At 39.5% G+C, this 21,714-nt stretch overlaps 1 protein-coding gene across 2 annotated transcripts in view; it reads left to right on the top strand.

Annotated features, from left to right (window-relative positions):
• MLIP (muscular LMNA interacting protein) overlaps positions 1-21,714 on the top strand; it is a 256,712-nt gene that overhangs the window by 223,028 nt on the left and 11,970 nt on the right. The gene's annotated exons all lie outside the window — the stretch shown is intronic.

Raw genomic sequence — 21,714 nt, 5'->3', positions numbered from 1 at the left:
TTAACTCAAAATCTAGTTTAAAAACATTTATTTTGGGGCGCCTGGGTGGCTCAGTTGGTTAAGCGACTGCCTTCGGCTCAGGTCATGATCCTGGAGTCCCTGAATCGAGTCCCGCATCGGGCTCCCTGCTCGGCAGGGAGTCTGCTTCTCCCTCTGACCCTCCCCCCTCTCATGTGCTTGCTCTCTCTCATTCTCTCTCTCTCAAATAAATAAATTAAAAATCTTAAAAAAAAAACAAAAAACATTTATTTTGCCAATTCTCTATATCTAATGGAATACACCTTTGTACTTGGAAACTGGTAAAGGCCAGAATCAAAATGTTCTAGAATGTGGTTGTACAATATCCCTTGGGCCCTGAAATGTTTTTTTGAGGAAATGCTCATAAACTCAGTCTAAAGACAGTCGTCTAAAAAATGAACATTATTATGTGAAGAATATTTTATTTTTCATATTTAATAGCATCTATCATGACTGATCAACCTGAATTAAACCTTTAAAATATCCATTTTCTGTAAACAGAATGTTTCTGGGCAAAGTTCAGGATGACAGTCTTATGATTTTTGTTTCTTACTCTTGGATTAGAAAAAAGAAGCATTTCAGGGAAAGTATAACATTTTAAATGATTTTATGTTATTTGAAATTCTTCCTGATTTAATCCTTGCCAACATATATGAAATCCATTTAGCTATTAAATAAAGTTAGTGATTCTGAGAATAACATAACCATATTCTTATAAATTGTCATCTATGAGAGGGTTATAATTGTGTTTTATAAATATCAATTACATTAAATAGCTTATTTTTTGAAATTTTGGTGGTACTTTCTAGAACCATTCAGCATTCACAGAGGTTCAAGGATAGAGTCAGTATTTCATCCATATTTTAATCTGTACTTGGTCAGGTTGTGAAGAACAATATATAAAAGTGATTTGAGGTTGGACAACTATTTTCAGTTTACACAATCTTCATAATATATTTTGTCTTTCAGAGTCTGAGATTTATTGATACTGAATAAAGAAACATTCATATCAGAAATAATAATAATAGTAATGTAAGACAGTATTTCTTAATGGAAGATTCAGAACACTCAATAGTCTTGTACTTAAACTGCTCCCATTAAAATATACAGATTACCCGATTTGATATCTATGTCTACAAACCTTGTGTTATAAATATAGGGCTGGTAGCATATCGGGTTTCAAGACTTGTCTTTTTTTATTTGAAATAGTTTCTTGTCTGAAATTGTAAAACATAATCTGCCATCTAAATTAACTTCTCTCCAATACCCTAACATCATTGCCAGACATGGTTTATAGCTTTACCTACTAGGCTCATCTCCAAATTCAAATCTTCCTATAATTCCCCTAGAGAACCACACTGAACTTGACTTAACTATCTTTGATGGTCCCTCATTAACTGGGGCTATAGAAGGTGTTTAACAGGTTTTATTATTCTTCTGATGAATCTGTAGTGTGTGTTCTTCTCTTCTAAATCTTCATCAGACTCTGTGTGTCCTGTATCTTTACCTTAATCCCTACCCTCTTCTCTTACTTTCAAGGTAGAGCTCTATCATATGATGTCATATCATATGTGATGATGCTCAGGTACTTTCCTTTCCATCTTGTAATAAATCAGGAGATCCTTTTTTTCTTCAGGTCTCATGAAGGGAGTTATTACTGTTCCTTCTTTCTTTAATCCTTCAAAGTAATATAGCCCTATGGTTAAAAGCATGATGTCTCTAGACAGTCAGTCTAAGTTCATTTCTTGACCCCACTCCTTCCAGATGGTGATTTTGGGTAAGTCATTTAGGCTCTGCATGCCTCCATTTATTCACCTGTAAAAGGAGGATGACAATAGTACCCACCCTACTGGAGTATTATGAGATTAGGATGTAGTAATATGTAAAAAGCAGGTAGGATAGTGCCTGGAATATTACAGGAATCATATAAGAGTTAGATCTTATTATTAATAAGTCTTTCTGGAGTGCCATTCCCAGCATTCTTTTGAATCACTTGTCCTTTTTGTGTTGGACCCCTCCTCTTTGCAGAAACCTCAAAAAAAAAAAAAAAAAAGATGGAATGAACTCGTCTCCATCCTTTTCCTTGATAGTGCTGCAAGCCTAGTAATTTCAAGACTTTGTCTCTCTCAAAGTGATCAATAGCCATTATCTCCATTCTCCCTCTATAAACTCATGCTTTAACCCATTCTTGAGAGCATTCTGTCTTTTTGCCTCAACCACTCTATTGAGATTGCTCTCTCAAGGTAAACTGGTTGTCAGCAAACTCAGCTGAATTTCCTCAGTCCTCCGTCTCTTTTATCCCTTACAACAACTGACAACAGTTGATCATGCATTCTTGAATCTCCTCCTCACCTTGCTCTTGCGATCATATGTCCATTCCGACTCCCTGACTGCTCCTTCTTTGTTTTCTTTCTGGACACTTCTTCCTCTTCTCTCTAATGGCCTCCCGTCAGATACTCACCCACTCACAGACTTTTGTGATTACCTTAGTACTGATAATTCTCAAATCCACATTTCCAATTCTGTTTCTCCTCTGAGATCTAGTTTTATATCTTTAGCTGCTCACTTGTCAGTTCCCCTAGGATATCATATTGTCACCTCAAACTCGTCATTCATTTTGCCTCCAACTAGTTCTGTTCTGGCTTTCCTACTTCTGTCATTAATACCACAGTTCTCAGTCCTCAAACTCAAACTTGATTCAGCAATTATGCTTTTTCTGCTTTGTCCTCATAGCTAGTCATTCATCAAATTGAATGGATTCTTCCTTTGTTATGCCTGTCATGTTGTTATCTCTCACTATTCTTTATTATTATTCTACTTTACTTAAACCAAACGACTTATTTTCCTCCAGGCATGCCTGGGGAATTTTTTACTGTTTAACTTGCTCATGCATTCTCCTCATATAAAATACCTTCCTTCTTTTCACCTTCCTTATGCAAAGCAAACCATTCTCATCCTTTATGACCCAGTCAAATTATCCCTGCTCCTCTGTGAAGTTTTCCCACTCATCAACATTCAAAGTGATGTTTTTCTCCTGTGCCGAGGTATCTCATACATATTACAGGTCATCTTGTATGTGTTTGTTGTGATTATCCTAGTGTCCATGTAGGGTGTGACGTGCTTAATATGATATTTTTCACATTGTAAGCATAGCAATAAATATGTGTTCATGATGACTAAATCCTAAAATGACCCAGGCTATTCACTAGGAGCCCAAAATGCTTGAATATTTAAGGTTATTTCCATCTTAAGTAGAAATGAAATAGAGTCAATTTATGGATTTATCAGTACATTGAATACAGTTTCAGTCAGTTGAGAATCTCCCTTTTTTCTGGGGTTGCATGCAGTTTCCAGTGAGCTCGTGGAATGCTTCAGCATAGCAGCATAGGTGGGGTGCGGATGGGGAGGCAGTAGACATCTGATCTTTCTTTGCCATATGTGGGCTCTGGTATCCACCAGGGTATCCTCAGTCCTATCTGGTATATGACCATCAGTCATATAATCCACTGCTGCATCCTTCTTTCTTCCTCTGCATGGCATGCCCTGATTGACTCTAGGTTAGCTACTTCTGAGCCCCTCAAGCCTATATGGGAAAACACAGTTACCTCCATGCTGGGAGCAGATCAATTTTTGTGAGGCCCTCTCAAAACCATCAACTTAGATCCTCTACATATCCTTCACCACGCTTCTTTTCCTGCCCCCCTATTTGTAGAAAACTCTAGGAGTCCATCCTTATGAATTTGCCTACCCACTAAAATGTATTTGTAACCCTGAAATCAATACTCACTGCCCTTTTGTGGTCATTTGCGGACATGTGAGAAACAGTGAAATGTGATTGGCCTGTGCACGTGTTCCCAGCTGAGGTGAACAAGGTGATGTTCTGCCTTCTTGTTTGAACTCTCATGCTGTAAGCAATCATTCTTGTCATGGTCCATCGAGTACCACATGTTTTGTGTATTTGTGTTTTATCTTGGGGGTTTCACTATTCAAAATGGCCTCTCAGGCATAGTGCTGAAGTTCTGTCTGGTGCTCTAAACACAAGAGGGCTACAATGTGCCTCACAGAGAAAATATACATGTCAGGTAAGCTTCCTTTTGGCATGAGTTACAGGGCTGTTGGCCGGTAGCTTCAATGTTAATGAACCAATGATGTATATTAAATAAGGTGTCTTTAAACAGAAAGACACATCTAACAAGACTGTGATTAATCGATGAAAAAGTAATCGGACTCGCAGGAACTTAATCTTATATTTCATCTTGGAGCAATGGTTCAGGACTTGCTAACTCCATGTTTGCAGTGACTTTATAGAACATAACTACTGTAAATAAGGAGAATCAATTGTACCTTTGTTTTGGTTTTGCTGAGAAGAGGATTCATATATAAGTAGTTAATTTGGGAGGTGGTTCCAGGAAACACCAGTGAAGGAAGTGGGGAACTTGCCCTCTAATAAAGGGCAAGTCACCAGGTGGGAAATTAGAGCTTGAGTTTACTGGGGAATTCTAGGAGCCAATGCGGACAAGTCAGAGTTAGGCAATTTGAGGTGGGGGGCGGGGAATCCTGCTAGCCTTTATTTGAGGGCTGTGCTTGGGGGAGAGGAACATTCATCCCCATAAAGAGCGCTCAGGCAAAGAGAAACCTTGTGAAATTCACAGGCTGGTAGTTAAATGTCAAGGCCTGAGATGACATAGGCAGGACAGTAATTTGTATTATATCTATTCACAACTTCTATGTTTATGATCTAAATTTGAGGTTCAGGATCCTGCAAATCAAAACTTGGGCTAGCAGAGCGCAGGAGAATTTTTTTTATTTTGGACATATTATGCCCTGGGCCATGTATAATGCCTGAAACAATAAAGGGTACAGAGGAATTACAAGTCTGGCTGTGGGTGTGTGTGTGTATTGTGGGGGGTTACGATTTTAAAATTGTGTCTCATCCGGAGTCATTTTGATGTAAGAAAGATGTTAGGGTTTGAAGCCGATGGCCAAGAAAGAATTCTTGAGATGCCTTTGGTGCAAAAAGGTGGTTTTCTTAAAGCACAGAGACGGGACCCATGAGCAGAAAGAACTGCACTGGGGTCATGAGGAGTGGTACATTATATACTTTCAAATCAGGAAGGGGTTAGAGATAGTGTAGGTCTCTAAGGACTTTTGGAAGCAAGGTTTCCAGGACCTTGAGAGGGCTAGCTATTGTTAGGAAAATGTCATTTATTACCGTCTAATAAAACTTTAGTCATGAGACCCTTCAGATGTATATCAGTGGGCCATATGCTTGGGGGATGATTGCCAACATGTATCTTGGGTGGGGTAGAGATAAAGGAAGTTTCCAAAGGAATTTTTACATGTTAAAGTAGACTCTCAGGATTCTGGGGGTTAGGCTAGGATTGTCTTTTGCCCTTAGCACAGCATTAACATGGAGGCAGTTGAGTCCCTAGAGGAAGGTCACTTTGCCTGTTTCAAGGACCTGTCAGTGGGCTCTAGGTAGTAAGGAAATTAAATAATTTTTCTTCTGCCTTTGTTTCCCACATCAATTTTACCAATTCCCCCCCCATTTTGTAATTCATATAGAAATGTTTATCTTCAATAAAGTACCATGCACAGCATACCTGTCAGTGTCTAAGTCAAAGACTAGTGGATCCGCCCTCTGTTTTTGAGAATTCAGTTCATTTGGAAAGATTCCTTTTCCTAAGCACCACTTAGATGTTGCCACAGGAGTCTCAACTACTTACTGTCTGGGCCACAGGTAAGGAGACAAACCTGCATGTAATGTGCAGAAGTGAAGGTTGATCTCCCTCCATAACCTTTTTTTCTTTCCTGCATCCTCTGCCTCATTTCTTCTGTCTCGTACTCCCATCATCTCTGAGGCACAGCTGTCTTTTTAAGTCAAACCCAAATTCCAGTTCTTCTGGCTTACTTTCACTTTCCCACTGAAGCATTCAGCTTTCTGTACCTTTTCCTCTTTTCTTATCCCAGCTACATTTTCTACCTTGTATTTAGCACAACCACAGGCCAGGTGGACAGGATGTTCTCTCTACTGTTTTCTCCCCCGAGTCTCTATTCCGCCTGATTTGCACAGCAACAAACAAGAAAACCCACGCCAGGCCTATGAATAGGGCCAAGAGGAGGGAGAAGTAAGCCTTCACAGACGGGGCTGACTTCTGATGTGCTGGCAGGAGCGAGGCTGGGATTTCCTACTCAGAAGGCTCTATTTACAGTGAAAGCTTGCGAGGTTGTATGCGTAAGAATAGCATCTTTATAGACAGAGAGACCGCTTTGAATCCCCAGGAGAACACTGACAGCCATTCTGAGGACATCTTCTCTTTCAGTTTTCAAAAAATTACATTATTCGGAGGCCTTGTTTGTGACGGTGCAGCCATTTTTATTTCACTTTTGGTTTCTAAAATGCATTATCCTTGTGCCTTGTTTGCAGCCATTTACCATGTTCTTGTATTTCTAGTCTGCTCTTGTCTCATCCAAGAGATAAGTGTGGCCAGTTTCTTTACATAGGAATCCTCCCATTGGCTCCGCTGCCATTAAATTCTACTGTATATTTTCTACGCAAGCATTGGGGCTACCTAGCTTTTTCTAACATGTTCAATTTAAGTATTATCTCTGGAGTAGACCTTTGAAAAATAGCTTTCACCCATGAGCAGGAGAGAGTTAATTATTTATCTCCCACCTCCATTCTTCCTGCCCGGAACCCCTCCGGCCCTGATCGCTCCCATTTGCAGATCCCAGGCTGTGATCAGGAGGACTAGAGGTCAGGGCAAGACTTTAGTAGGACTTTCATGGAGAGAGGAAAACGTATATTCCCTGTGTAAGACGACCTGAGTTCTGATCTGTCCTGGACATTTTTGTAAAAGTGTATCCATATGTGTTTTTCCACTGTTTTGGGGAAAAAAATTTACTTTTAAAAATAGTTTTTTGAAAACAAATATTTTATGGATCTACCAATGTTAACAAACCACTTGGTAATACATATTTTAATATTATATGATTTCAATTATTTCCGTGCCCCTTGTCATTATTAAAGTGTCCAGTTTGATCAGTGAAGTAGACTTATAGTTGCTTTACCCATAGTGAAATGCAACAAAGGTTCATCCACAGCCTCTATTGCTGAATTAATTTTGTTGAATAAATTCTTTTATGTCCATGTTTAGAAAAGTAATCCAAACTCTTGCTTTAGTTTCCTTATTTATAAAATAGCAATAAAAATCGAATCTTTAGGTGTGCCTGGCTGGCTCAGTGGGTCGAGCATGAAGCCGTTGATCACCAGGTCCTGAGTTCAAGCCCCACTTGGGTGCAGAGATTACTTAAGGAAATTAAAAAAAAAAAAAAGTTAAAAAAAGTAGAATCTCTATCATAGGCTTTTTACCAAGATCGAGTGAAACTTTCATGTTCCAACTTAAGTACCCAGTTTTATATATTTTTCAGCATGCTATCTGTTTGTAGAATTTTGGTGCTGGAGTGAAGAAGCAGTCCATAGATATAACTAGGAGAACCTTAATCTCATCTGAAATGGCTTTGTTCCTTTTATTACAACCTATTCATTCCTTTCATGCTTTCAAATTTATTCACATATGTATTTGCTTTACCTCTGATTTCTCACTCCCCTTTCCTTTCTCCCCATAGTCAACTATACTATTTTTTCATCTGTTTGAATATTTTCTTCCAAATGTTGCATTATTATTTTGTGTACATATAATTTCATTTACAGAAATGATTTTGTTAACACACTTCACTCTTTTTCCATGGATTTATTTTTCCTCTGGAATAGTAGGATATTGCCAATCACCAATTATAATCAAGTACTTTTTAATGTCAGTATAATTTTTCTTTGTTAATTTATTTTTCATAATGAAGTTTATTTTCTTGCTAAATCATTACAGAATTTAAAAGACAAAAGAGGAAACATTTGCTACCAATGGGAAAGCTTTGAAGAGGTAAAAACTTTAAGATTTTATTTATTTAGGAGAGAGAGAGAGAGTGCACAAGTGGGCAGAGGGGCAGAGGGAAAGGGAGAAACAGACGTTGGGCTGAGCAGGGAGCCTAAGCCTATGATGAGGGTGGGGGGAAGGCTTGACCCCAGGAACTCAGGGCTGGATCCCAGGACCCTGGGATCATGACCTGAGCCAAAGGCAGATGCTCAATGGACTGAGCCACCCAGGGGCCCCGAGGTTTCCTCATCTGTCGACTTGATTATAATTGGTGATTTCTCATATAAAACTTTTTCAAGTAAAGAGAAACACAAGCATTAAATGGTATATATAGTATCTTAGGTCACAGGTTTTTTGTTTTTTTTCTTTCCCCTTAATTAAAAAAAAGTCATAAAATCTTAGGTTGAGTTCTTAATTAAAATTATTCCCATGTGCTTGTAACATTTACAATTGGGCTGAGTGTTTATATATCCAGCATTCATGGACTTATTGAATCAGAAAGTACATTTTTTTTCCAGTACACTACTTCGATTATTAAAAGTCATTTCTCTTTGAAAAAGTACCGAAGCTGCCAACATGTACTTTCTTATGATTTACTTTTTAAGAAATTAAAGTGCCTTTTTCATAAAATGAGATTTTAGAACATGCCAATCCTTTATATTAGAATTATGTTTTTGCTAAGGAAGCTGAAACATTTAACTTGAAATGTATCTTATCTTTACAATACGTCAACAGAGTATTTACTGATGGGTTTTAATGAGCCTCTTTTGCAAGCAGCTGCTCTTGAGATTACAGATTAAGAATAAAGAGGAAATATAACTTGTCTGCAATGACAAAGTGAGAGGGAAGTGAGCACAATGGAGATATTTTCAGTCCAATTCCATCCATTATTTGTGTTTTCTAGGTAAAGGGTCACTCCACTTATAATAAGCCAAGGGCAAGACGTCTGTTAGAATAGTGTGGGGACCTTTTTAGCCATATGTATGATGAATGAGAAATACACACTTTAGGGAATGGGGAGGGTGGAACACCTAAATGTAATAGACAGTGAACTCACTGGGAGATTTGAGCTCTATTGTCTTTTGTTTTCACATCATGGAGTATTGGGGGTTGGCAATGGACTCTGGAACCTCTCTGATGAAGTTTCCTGGTGGTGAGGTACTATATGAATGAGCTAGGAAGACAGAAGAAAGTATATCCAGGATCAGTAGGTAGGAAGGTTTCCACCATAAACTGGCTTTAGCCTATTCCTAGGTCATGAGCATACATCCTTTAAGGCTTTTGGAGAGCTCACCCTATAAATGTTGGCTTTTCTCACTTTGTTTTTCTCCATTTGTTCTCCTCCTTATTTATTTTCAGATTCAGTGTATTTGTAAAGTTTATATTGTTTCCATTATTGGGAATATCTTAACTAGTAGTATCATTGCATGGCTACTCAGAAAATCGACTCTCTGAATCTACAGAAATGCAATAAATGAATTAACTTTTTAATATTATAGGCATGTTTCCAATGTGGGTTAGCTCATCTGAAAGGAGAATTTTTTTTCTTTTTGAGGTTTCTTCTGATATTTTAACAGAGATTAATCAACAGAAGTTACGGCAGATTGTGATTTAGCTGGAGAAGGGAAAATATAAGTATTCTAAACTTCACCTACTGGTTCAAAGGCTGAGAGGGCTTTGAAATTTAAAAAAATTGTTTTTCTAATGTAAGCTGTAAATATTTGGATCTAAAGATGTGAAAACTCTTTTACAGATGTATTTCAAGAATAAAGCAACACTCCTTTGAGATAAGCAGTTTACAATTGCACATAGCTTCAAAATGAGAAAATGAACACCAAGTTAAGTGGTTTGGTTCAAGGTTACAAAAACCTTGTCTAACTAACAGCCCAATTCCCTACCAGTAACAAGAAGCATAGACTTTGCAACTTTTTATTCCAACATGAAGTCTTGGAACCCTGGAGCCTGGAAGTTGATACATTATTTATTTCACAAAGATTTACTAAGTATCCCTTAGGTGTCTCTGTGGGCCTTCCTCTGAAATCAGGTACAGGGAAATGTAAGGGGCCTTGGCCAGCTATATTCTTCTCTACTTGGGAAAAGCAGAAATTAAATATGCAAAAAAATCCATTACTTAATGATAATTGTGGCAACTGCCATGTAGAAGACAACTGAGTAGTTATGAGTTATAGAAGTCCTGATGTAGTCTGATGAATCAGGAAGGACTTCATGAGGCCATGATGTCTGAGCCGAGGTCTGAAAAGAAGCTGTTTGGGGGCCTGCTGTCCACTCCAGTGAGAGGGAATAGCAGCAGGAAGCTTGTCAGGTGGGAAAGAAAAGGGACAGGACAAGCACGAGCAAATGAAAGCAGGCAAGCAGGCCAGAGTATTGAAGAAGCAAGTGGGACCGGGAACTACCATTTGAAGTTAGCAAGAAGTAAGACTGCCAGACAGCTTTGCATCCCTGGGGGCCCTGGGTTAGCAGGATTTGTGAGAAGAAAGCAGGGTGTGAGTTGAGGGGTCACAGACATTTTGTAAGAAAGAAATTCATATTTGGAAAAAGTCAGCAAACATTCCAGTTTATTTTTATTTTATTACTTTTTAAATTTAATGTTTTAAAATGTATATTTTAAATTCTGGTATGATTAGCATACAGTGTTGTATTAGTTTTGGGTGTACACTATAGTGATTCAACAACTCTATACACTGCTCCGTGCTCCTCATGGTTAAGTGGACTCTTAATCCCCTTCACCTGTTTCACCCATCCCCCACCAACCTCCCCTCCAGCGACCACCAGTTCTCTAATTTTGAGAGTCTGGGTTTTTTGTTTGTCTCGTTTTTTCTTTGTTTTGTGTCTTAAATTCCACATATGAGTGAAGTCATATGGTATTTGTCTTTCTCCAACTAATTTCACTTAGAATTATACCCTCTAGATCCAACCGTGTTGTCGCAAGTAACATGCCACTCACTTCACAGACAGCATTTCATTTACATTTCAAAACAGTCAGAAAGTAGGTTTTAATCTCTTTATTTCACATACAAAGAAACTGAGGCTCAGAGAGTGTAAATAATTTGTCCGTGATTCCAGCAAACTAGCTTCAAAGCTGGTGCTTAAAATCAAAGAAATAGCATCACCACCTTCGCCAACCACCACCATCCTGGAATCACAGACTTGTGTCTGGTCCAACAACAATGCCTTATAGGCCAGGACTGGAACTAACCTCGCTGAGGTCATCCGACTTCCTTCAGTCGACAGATGAGGAAACTGGAGACTGACGATGCAAAGTGACACACCCAAGAGCACGGTTGTGAGTTATGGGAAGAGCCTGGGTTTATCATGAAGTCCACAGTGCTCCTCACCTTGCAACCCCAGGCTGCAGCCATTTTCTGCAGCCACGGTTCCAAAGGTTAGTGGTTAAGAGAACCACTGTACGTCTAACACTTTGACAGACTGGCAGCCACATTTACTGAAAGAAGTCATCTTGAATTTTGGACTCAAAACTTCCTTTTCTCCTCTTCATTAATAATATCTGTTTTTGTTCCATCGACATAATTAGAAATCCTTCTGTGTGAATAAACCAAGGTAATTTATTTTCTATCATCACAGAGATAAACCACCTGGCTCTCAATTCTGAAACTCTTCTGACAACTTTGGGAGTTCATGGGAATTGGATAACTGTTCGGGTACTGTAGAATAGAAAACCTTTGAGGTGGGTGGAATAGGAGAAAAAGCCAACTCAGAATTGGTTTTTAATGTTTTTAGATTTTTCAGGAAACCAAAACAGGGGCACTGTTTACCTATGCCAGATTGTTTTCAGAATGGATGATTTGTATAATATGTTCATAAAGAACATTCTGTTCAAAATGGGTAAATGCAAATTAATTGGGCTTTTGACATTAAAAAATGAATGCCGGTGAGTAGATACTTTTAAGAGAAGCAATTCTGAAAACTGAAGTATCAATCATATTTTGTTGGGTTCTCCACTAGAGGGCAAAAAGAACATTTCAACACAATAGATGCCTTAATGACAGGCTGGCATTTGAAACCAGCCATGTTTCAGGTTATTTAATTGCTAGTCATCATTCTTAAAATGTACTTAATGTAATCACAAACAGTTGACTTTTAGATTTCTTCCAGGAAACTGAGAACAATCAGTTTTTATATCCCTGTCCCTGAGCTCATTTGTTGTCACCTAGCTGAAATTTTTCATTATAACACTTTTAATAAGATCATCTGCAAAATTACGAATTTGCTAATTGGAAAGAAATGTGCAGTAGGAGGCAGGGTGCATGGCATTTTTTAGTGAAGAAAAGTATACTTGGAGAACGATGATTTTTGAAGCTCTTGTAAAATAACATGCTGGCCCCTTAGAATTTATTGCCCATGCTTGTGTTTTTATAGGCATAAAGAAAATAAATGGCCATCAGTTTGCACCTTGTTTAGGGGGAGGCACAAAGGAAAAATGAGCTTATATTTCATAGCACTCAGCCTCCCCCGTCCCTTCCCTAGTGCATGGTATCTAGATCAGGTTCTTTGGAAGCAGAGCCTGAGACAAGGGTTCAGGTGTTTGTGATTTATTGAGGGCGTGCTCTTCAGAAAAACTTTCTATGAGAGGAGTGAACACTAATAGAAAAGGGCTGAGAGCAGAGCAAATGTGTTCTCAGGTAACAGTCAGCCTTGTCCTAATTCACAGGGGAGAAGGGAGCGTAAGTTGCAAAGTTATCCACCCTTGAGGAAAAGGTGCTGACTTTTGATAGCCCTGTCGGTCAGTCTTTGGTTGTGGGCCATGATGTGGGAGAGCATCAAGAAACTCAGTTCAGGATGCTCTCCTCAGTTGAGGGTGATGGTCTGTAGAAGGAGGCAGCTGTCGGCCCAGAAATATAATAAAAACCCTGATGGAGGCATTCATCTATGTAAATTCAGTCCTTGTAAATTGAGTCTCTCTCTATATATGTGTGTGTATATAAACGTGTGTGTTTATATATATATGTGTATATGTATGTGTTTATAAACATACATATGTTTACCTTTGAGCACAGTTGTTTATCTAAACATCCTTTAATGCTATAACTTATTTTTTAAAATGTCTTTTGTATGAGGTTGATCCACATGAAATCACCATTATTCAACAGTTATTATTCAAGTTAGTCAATGGTTCTTGACCTACAAAAGCATAAATTTTATCAGTTTTATATAGTTCAGCCTACTTGCTTGTCTCATTGCTTTATTTTGTTATCCTTTTACTTATTCAGTGTAACAAAAGCCATATATACCATGTGGTATTTACATAGTGAAGGAGTCTTTTATTTTGAAACTTCAGGACAGAATGTTCCTATGTGGTTTCATCTTGCTTAATATAACCACTGTTTTACTCCTTTCACTAAAATGAGCATAACATTTTTTCAGATTTTTAAATTTGTTGAACTTTACCCATGTGTGACTGATTTGATACAACTCAGACATTTCATTTACAGCCATGAAATAATAATACCCATTTGCCCTCAATAAGCCATATGTTCCATATGTTCTGTGAATCAAATAGAAATCTTTTGCGGAAGAAATGACTGTGGGGTTGGAACCCTCCTCAGGTTGGTTAAAACACTATCTTAGTTCTTTTGAGGCATTAAGATGAAGTATAAGACCTCTCCTTTGCTCTCAAAGAATTAGAGGTCAACCACTAATCTCAATACTTTGTATCACTAAGAATATATGTTTGGGGCCCCTGGGTGGCTCAGTTTGTTAAGCGTCTGGCTTTTGATTTTGGTTCAGGTCATGATCTTGGGGTTGTGGAATCAAACCCATGTTGGGCTCTGTGCTCAGCAGGGAGTCTGCTTGAGATTCTCTCTCCCTGTGCCCCTCCCCCCTCTCTCAAATAAATAAATATATTTTTTAAAAAGGATATATGTTTATGATGGTCATATCTTCCTGTTCATTGACTTTTTTTTTACTAGTATATAATGTCTTTTCTCGTCCCTTATAATTTTTTTTTTCTTAAGGTCCATTTTTAAAGATAATAACATTACTATTCCAGTTTTATATTGGCTCATATTGGGTAGGTAAATCTTCTCCTCCTTTTATTTTCAGTTTTTATGTCTTCTTGTGTGTGTATCTTTTCTCGACCATATGTTCTCTGATCTTGATTTTTCATGGTACCTAAAGAGACTTAATGTATGAGATTATCTCAATACATGACCTTAATACTGTCATGTTATTTTATGTTTTCCATTACTCTAATTTCTTATCTCTTCTTTCTAGTTTTCCACCCAAGATATATGGCTTTAGTTCACTAGTTTAAAAGTGATTCATTCATTTTTTTTAAATAATTTATTTATTTATTTGACAGAGAGAGACACAGAGAGAGAAGGAACACAAGCAGGGGGTGGGAGAGGGAGAAGCAGGCTTCCCGCTGAGCAGGGAGCCTGATACAGGGCTTGATCCCAGGACCCTGAGATCATGACCTGAGCCAAAGGCAGTTGCTTAACCAACTGAGCCACCCAGGCACCCCTAAAGGTCATTCATTTTATTTTGTTATGATTGCCTTTGGCCTGGAGTCCACATTGATGTTCATATACCCCTATCAGTATCTAAATCTTCTAGGAAGACAAGTCCACTTGGCTCCTTCCATGACTCTCATCATGTTGATGTATCGTATTCTAGATTTTCTTTCATGGCGACACCATCCTTACTCAAAGTGTTTTATTACCCTACCTTCCTGTATTTCTTGCCATATCTTCTTGCATTTGTTTTTTTCTTATTTGAGTCTTTGAACCAAGAAGGTTTTTTAAGGCAGTCCTTATTTGGCAAATACTCTGAGGCCTCATATGCCTGAGAATATATTTTATGCTTCAATGTTTCAATGACTATTTAACATTTATCAAATTCCAGGTGATAAAAATATTAGACAAATTTGGTAGTAATGTAAGCATTTCTATCTTAATTTTCAAAATATCTCAGTCTTTGGAATGGCTGAAACCTACTAACATAACATAATAACATAACATAGGGGTTTTCTATGGGCTTCTACACTTAGTAAATACTATACCTATTATGGTTTGAAGTTTAAATAAAAATTACCATGGTTGTTAGGATGTGGTTCTGTCAGGAACTTAGCAAGGAGTAAAAGAAGACAGATTAACCAGAGAGGAGATTTTAAGTGGAGGGCTGCCTCCTGTATGTAGCCTGTCTGCCCCACCTCCTTATAGTTGGACCCCATTCCTCCCTCTTTCCATACATTGTTTCACACTACAGTTTGTGAATGATGTGAGTCCTTCCTAACACTCTTACCATGTCTGTCATAAACCTTTAAACTGTCAGCACGCCCGCTGCCTACCCACCATCTTGCCCCAGCTCTTTGTGTCAGCACGCCCGCTGCCTGCCCACCATCTTGCCCCAGCTCTTTGTGTCAGCACGCCCGCTGCCTGCCCACCATCTTGCCCCAGCTCTTTGACCCTGCAGTGCCTACTGCAGCCTGGTCTGAGATCCCACCCACTCCTGAGGGATTTGACAGGGATTCTCACTTTCCTGAGTCTTATAGTCAGACGGCCCTCAGCTCATCTGCCGAGTAATCCTTCACACAACTTCTCCCTCTTCAACCTCCCCTCCTTACATTCTCAAAGATGCTCCTGGGAGTGTAGTGTTAGGGGAGAGCAGAGTGGGGTCTGGTAGGGGTTCTCTGGAGGTCCAGGGGAGCACAGATTGGCCCCATCACACTTGTGCCTGTTCCTCCTCTTAAGAAACACTTTTCCAAATTTTTGTAATACACCGACTGACATCTGTTGACACGCTCCTGGGTTCTGGGATAGGTTTCTTGCAACTTCGGATAACTGGTTGCAAATTAGGAATAGCTGGGATGAGACTAAAGCAGGACAGGAACTGAAAAAAAAATATTTACCAGGCTGAGTCTTAATACAGAGCTGTTTATTTTCTATTATATGTCCCATTGGGATAAAAGAGCTAATAGCCCTTATATTCTATAGAAAAGAAAGAACAGGGGGAGAAAAATACTCCCCCACCAATGTCTTCTGTGAAGAAAGAGACATTCGGTTTATGATTGTATTAGTGTTAGTATGATATTGACACAATTGAAAGCGATGTTTTGCCGGTAGTGCCGAGGAACTAATCGTGTCCTTGAAGGACAGAGGAAAGACAGAGAGCAAATATGCTTCATTGTCCATTCCAATTTCAGTTTCTGGAATTTGAGTCCAAAAATGGTGTTGGAATATAGATCTTGTTCCATTTTCGTTACAACCTGGGAGCTGTGCAATGCAAAAAGTGAATGGTGTAGTTAATCCTCTCAGGGAAGTGGTTTTCCAGGTGAGAAAGAAGCAACTCTAGATGAAAAATGTGGATAAACACAGAGATGTAGTACTTGTTTTCAAAACAGGCTGAACACAGAGTAGATGAGAAAAAAAAAAAAATTCTATTAAGCTGCCCTTTAGAAAGTGGTCTTTAGAGGGAGGGATTCTAACTGTCCCAAGTCTATGCCTCCTGGTATGAAAGAGAAAAGACCAAGAGTAAAAATAGTATAATTTGGAAATGTTCAACTAGATCTCAAAAGACTCATGACAAAGATCAGAGCAGAAGATTCTTGTTTTCTTCCTGGTATTAGAGTGGTTATCAGACTTACTGGTACTTTGACTCCAGTATAATGACATTAATGATCAGCGCTTAATAGCAAGTTTTCTCTGGGTTTATCAGATTCCAACTGAGTTTATGATGATACCGAGGGAACACATGAAGGGATGTTGTGAAACTTAATAGTGTTTATAAAAGCTCATGCAAGGGGCAAGTGTCGCTGTTAAAAACTGATACTAAGGATTCCAGGGAGGAGTCTATGGAGAGTTCATTTTTACCATCACTGGAGGCACAACTTCTACCTCAGCTGTGCTTCCGGAGATTCCAAAAATGAAGGCGATTCCAAAATGAACTTTTTGTCTGAGACAGCATCATTTATCAATGAACAGAGCTGTGCTTACACAGACTCACCAAGTTATCCAAGTAGAGGAGGTACTGGAACTCATCTACTTAGGGCCCAGATTTTAAAGATGAGGAAACCAAGCTCAGAGACAAAGTGATGTTCCCTAAGTCACACAGGGAGTTAATGGCATAAGCAAAATAAAACAAAAAAAATTAAGACTTTAAGTAATCTCTGCACCCAATAGAGGCTTGAGCTCAGGGCTCAAACTTATTACTCTGAGATCAAGAGTCACACACTCTACTGACTGAGCCAGCCAGGCACCCCTGGCATGGGCAATTTTTTTTTTTTTTTAAAGATTTTATTTATTTCAAAGAGAGAGAGAGTGCAAGTGAGCCTGTGAGAGCATGGGGAGGGGGAGAAACAGAGGAAAAGGGAGAGGGAGGAGGAAAGAATCTCTAGCAGACCCCAAGGTGAGTGTGGAGCCCCATGTGGGGCTTGATCCTAAGACCCCCAAGATCATGACCAGAGCCAAAACCAAGAGCCTGAGTGATGCTCAACCACTTGAGCCCCCCAGGTGCCCCTGGCATGGGCAAATTTTTAAAACCTTAGGGCAAAAATAGATGCTGCACCTTTAAATTCTAATACTACATATTTAAACTACTGATGTTTTGGAATTTTAAAAAATATTTTAGGCTAATGCAGATGAACTCTTTTGGACATAGGGGTAGGAGTAGCGTGTTTCTGCCTGTCACTGAGAGCAGGTTTTTCCTCATAGCACAACTGCCCTCAGTAAGGGAAAACTTGGAGCACTGCCCGTTTTGTACAAGGCATAGACTCATGAGCAATGAAGTTGATCAGCTAGTGTTTGGTGCACAGTGGCTAGAGTATGATGGGCCCTAGCCTCCAGCAGCTGGAAGTCTTTACGGGAAATGAGACAAACCCATATTGAAAAGTCTTCATTCACTTAACAAGCATTTGGAAGGGCTTCCTCTTTCCCATCCTAAGTGGAGTTGCCTAGCCTCAGTTCCTGATGTTCTCCAACTCACTGTGCCCATGCACTCTGAATTTTCTCCCTCTCTTCCCTTCAGCCTGTGAGTAATCTCTTTTCGGCTATTAACCCCGTATTCACTCTCTATACCCCTTCTCCCTACTAGGACACTTATCCTTTAGATTCAGTCTCTTGGAAAGAGATTCCTTCATCCTTCTAGACCAGGTCAGATTTCTGTTTTGAACCCTCACAGCCCTCTGATCTTTTACTTCCTAACACATTATTTTGTGTTTGTTTCTCTATATTCCTGATTAAATCATTAAGATCTGTCTCTCCCACTGCTCTGTGGTCTCCAAGGGCAGGGGCGATGTCTTTTTTTCACCTTTATATCCCTAACATCTAGCAACATGTCGAGCACACTAGCAGGTACTTAATTAAAAAGATCTGTGGTAAATTATGTAATATGACTGTAATACAGCTTAATTGATTAGGACATTTTGAATATAGTTAATTTCAGTTGTGAGTAGATAAATATTTGAAAACTATCCATCCCTCAGTTCATACAAAAATGTTGGCTGTGGCCTCCTTACTCAACCTGTGGTAGCGTTGGCTTCAGCTGGGAGCCACTTAGAAATGCAGGGTCTAGGGCCCTCTCCAGACCTACTGTGTCAGAATGTAAAGATGGTAAGACTCCCCAGGTGTTTCCTGTGCACTGGGATATGTTGTAAATGAGGGATTAAGAACTCAAATGCTTTCTTTGTCCAGGCAGATCCCCAAAATGAATGAAGCAAGCCAGTTATATAGGTAGAAGCATGATAACAGGTGACTTCTGACCCTTGGTCTCCTCTTAGCAGGATGGTGGGGTCTGTGTTGACGTGAAGACCTTCAGCTTCATCGAACACAGCCAGGTGGCTCTACAGATCTAGATGTTGGCAGGCCCGGTGTTGTAAGACCTTTAAGCAGTTCAAGAGAAACCAGAAACACAGACCTGCATGGAGAATCAGTAGCTTCCAACACGGACAACTAAATTCAATTCCTTTTCAGGCAAAAGAATTGCAAGGGTCAAACAGAACATACGTGTGTGATAGTTCTAGTTCCAAGGTCCCTGGTTTGCAAAATTTCATATAAATGAGGAGTTTTTTAGGAATGCAGTAACAAGTCCTAATTCCTCACTAATTCAGAATAATTTTGCAGGTCAGAAAATCCTCTTTTCTTTAGCTATCTCATTCATTCTTTCTTTCATTCATCTATTTACCCAGTAATCATTTAGTTGTACTCGGTGCTGAGCGGGTCCCGTGCCAGGTGCTGAGGACCTAAAAATGAAAAACACATAATCCACACGACTTCCAAAGGCTTAAGCTCTCCTGATGGCAATGTTATACTTATGAAATACACGGTTTTGTGTCGCTAGTGCTACAACAGTTTGTCACATCTATTTTTGAGAGATGTTCTTAGGAAGGCTGCATTGTAGCTGGGGTGGTTCACAAGTCTAGATGGGGCAACAGAGGTAGAAGGTACGGCTTACCAAAGACAAAGGGAGTGAAGGAGATTTATGAGATGTGGTTCAGCCAAAAAGCAATTCCAAAGGACTAAATCCTTTTTTTTTTTTAAGATTTTATTTATTTGAAAGAAAGAGAGAGAGAGGAGGGGCAAAGGGAGAGGGACAAGCAGACTCCCTGCTGAGCCAGGAGCCCGAAGCTGGGCTCAATCCCAGCACCCTGGGATCATGACCCGAGCTGAAGGCAGATGCTTAACCAACTGAGCCACCCAGGCGCCCTCCAAAGGGCTGAATTCTGAATAGCATTTGTAGCACCCTTGACGATTTTAAAATGTTAACATTTCTTGCAACACTTCTCAGCTTCATGATTTCTGGCAGACAAGAAAACCTACTTCATCTTTGTGCAGGAGGGAGAGCTCCTTCACCAAAGCTAGAGCTTTGAATTCCATTTCTCAAGTAGAGTCAAGACTTAATGAAGTGATTCAACCACATTTTGCATATTTTCTTTTTTTTGTAGTTGTCGGGGTTCTCATTTCTCCAGTTAGTTTGAGGGCATTTATCTGTCTTTGTTAGACAAGTTCATGTTACCTTGGGAGAAGCAGTGACATTTACGAGAAAGCCACACTGGTAGCAAACACTTCACAAGGCTTTATATGAGTTTGGTGGCAGCTGTGATCAAGAGCGTAATAAAAATCAACTGTTTTGTCTCATTTCATCTGAGCTTTCTATTTCACTGATCCTCCTATGAATAGTGTTCTGATGATAAAATTAGTAACTTTGTGTGTGTGTGTGTGTGTGTGTGTTTTGAGGCATAATAGTAATTTGCTTTCCATAACACTTATGACCAAGTAAACCGGCTTGGATGAGTCTGGCCTTCAGTATACACCTACTCTCTGGATAGCACACCACTCACCTATTTAGAATATTTTATTTTATTTTATTTTATTTTTTAAGTAGGCTCTATGCCCAACATGGGGTTCGAACTTAGACCCTGAGATCAAGAGTTGCTTGCTGTACTGACTGAGCCAGCCAGGTGCCCCTGCAGAATTTATTTTATTTTATTTTATTTTATTTTATTTTATTAAAGATTTTATTTATTTATCTGAGAGAGAGAATGGGAGACAGAGAGCATGAGAGGGAGGCTCAGAGGGAGAAGCAGACTCCCTGCTGAGCAGGGAGCCCGATGCGGGACTCGATCCCGGGACTCCAGGATCATGACCTGAACCGAAGGCAGTTGCTTAACCAACTGAGCCACCCAGGCGCCCTGCCCCTGCAGAATTTATTTTAATGTTTTAGTGTCACTGTCTCCATTCTGATTGTGAGAAGATTTTCACACCATGTTTTATGGACCCCCCCCCACCCCTGCACCTAGCATCTCTAGCCCTCCTTTGCTACAAAATCTCTCCATTCAGCAGAGATATCAGCATTCAGCATTATCTCTCTCCAGTGCTTCAGTGTGTCTTCCCTAATCAGTAACATAGCGACATGTCTACCTGATGCTTCCTCACTCGTCCTAGAGAATAGGGGGTCTAGAGTCACGCAGGAAAATCTTGAGTCTATTCCATACTCTAAGGCAATGCTTTAATCTAGACCTTCTTCTTTATTCTCTCCCTCAGATTACTTAAATCTTCCAAGCGCCTCCCCCCCATCCCCGCCTTCTGTATTTTGCACATCAGCCACATAGACATTTTTTGAAATGAAAATCTGATCACACATGCCCCTCTTCTTGCTTAAAGTACTTCTGTGGTTTCTCATTGCCTGGAGAATGAAGCCAGACTCCTTAACTGACACATAAACTCCGTTGTATCATGTCTCCAATGTGGCCCTTCATAGCCACACCAGGCACTCCTGACTGCTTCTGGCCTCTGAATGGGGCACTCATGCCTTTAATCCGTGGCTCTTCCTTTTATGAAATGGCACACAGCACTCCCTTCCCTTCGCCCCCCATCCCGTCTCCTGAGTACCTTCCTGGCATGTTACCACTTCATCCTTGCTTTGAAAGCACAGTGTGTGGAATTTTCATCCAGCTTCCAGTCATGGCTCTACCCCATACTAGTTCCGGACCTGGAATAAGTCATTCTGCCTCTCCATGCTTTGGTTTCCTCATCTGTGAAACAGGGTAATACTAGTGCTCACTTCACCAGATTATTGTGAAAACGAAACAAATACATGTGATGAATGTGTCATGCGAGTACATAAAATTATTATGGCTAAATCTGTTACCCTTCAGTAACACATGTATTAATATCACATTTTATTTTACATTTTCAGTCAGTTTGAGGATAATACAAAGGCAAATCCACTATGATAAAAAAATCATAAATAGAAGAAAGTATTCCAAAGCCAAACATAAATGATTTGG

This window comes from Phoca vitulina, unplaced genomic scaffold (assembly GCF_004348235.1).
Source record: "Phoca vitulina isolate PV1807 unplaced genomic scaffold, GSC_HSeal_1.0 scaffold11, whole genome shotgun sequence".
Taxonomy (NCBI): Eukaryota; Metazoa; Chordata; class Mammalia; order Carnivora; family Phocidae; genus Phoca; species Phoca vitulina.
This window is presented reverse-complemented; position numbering and strand designations above follow the sequence as displayed.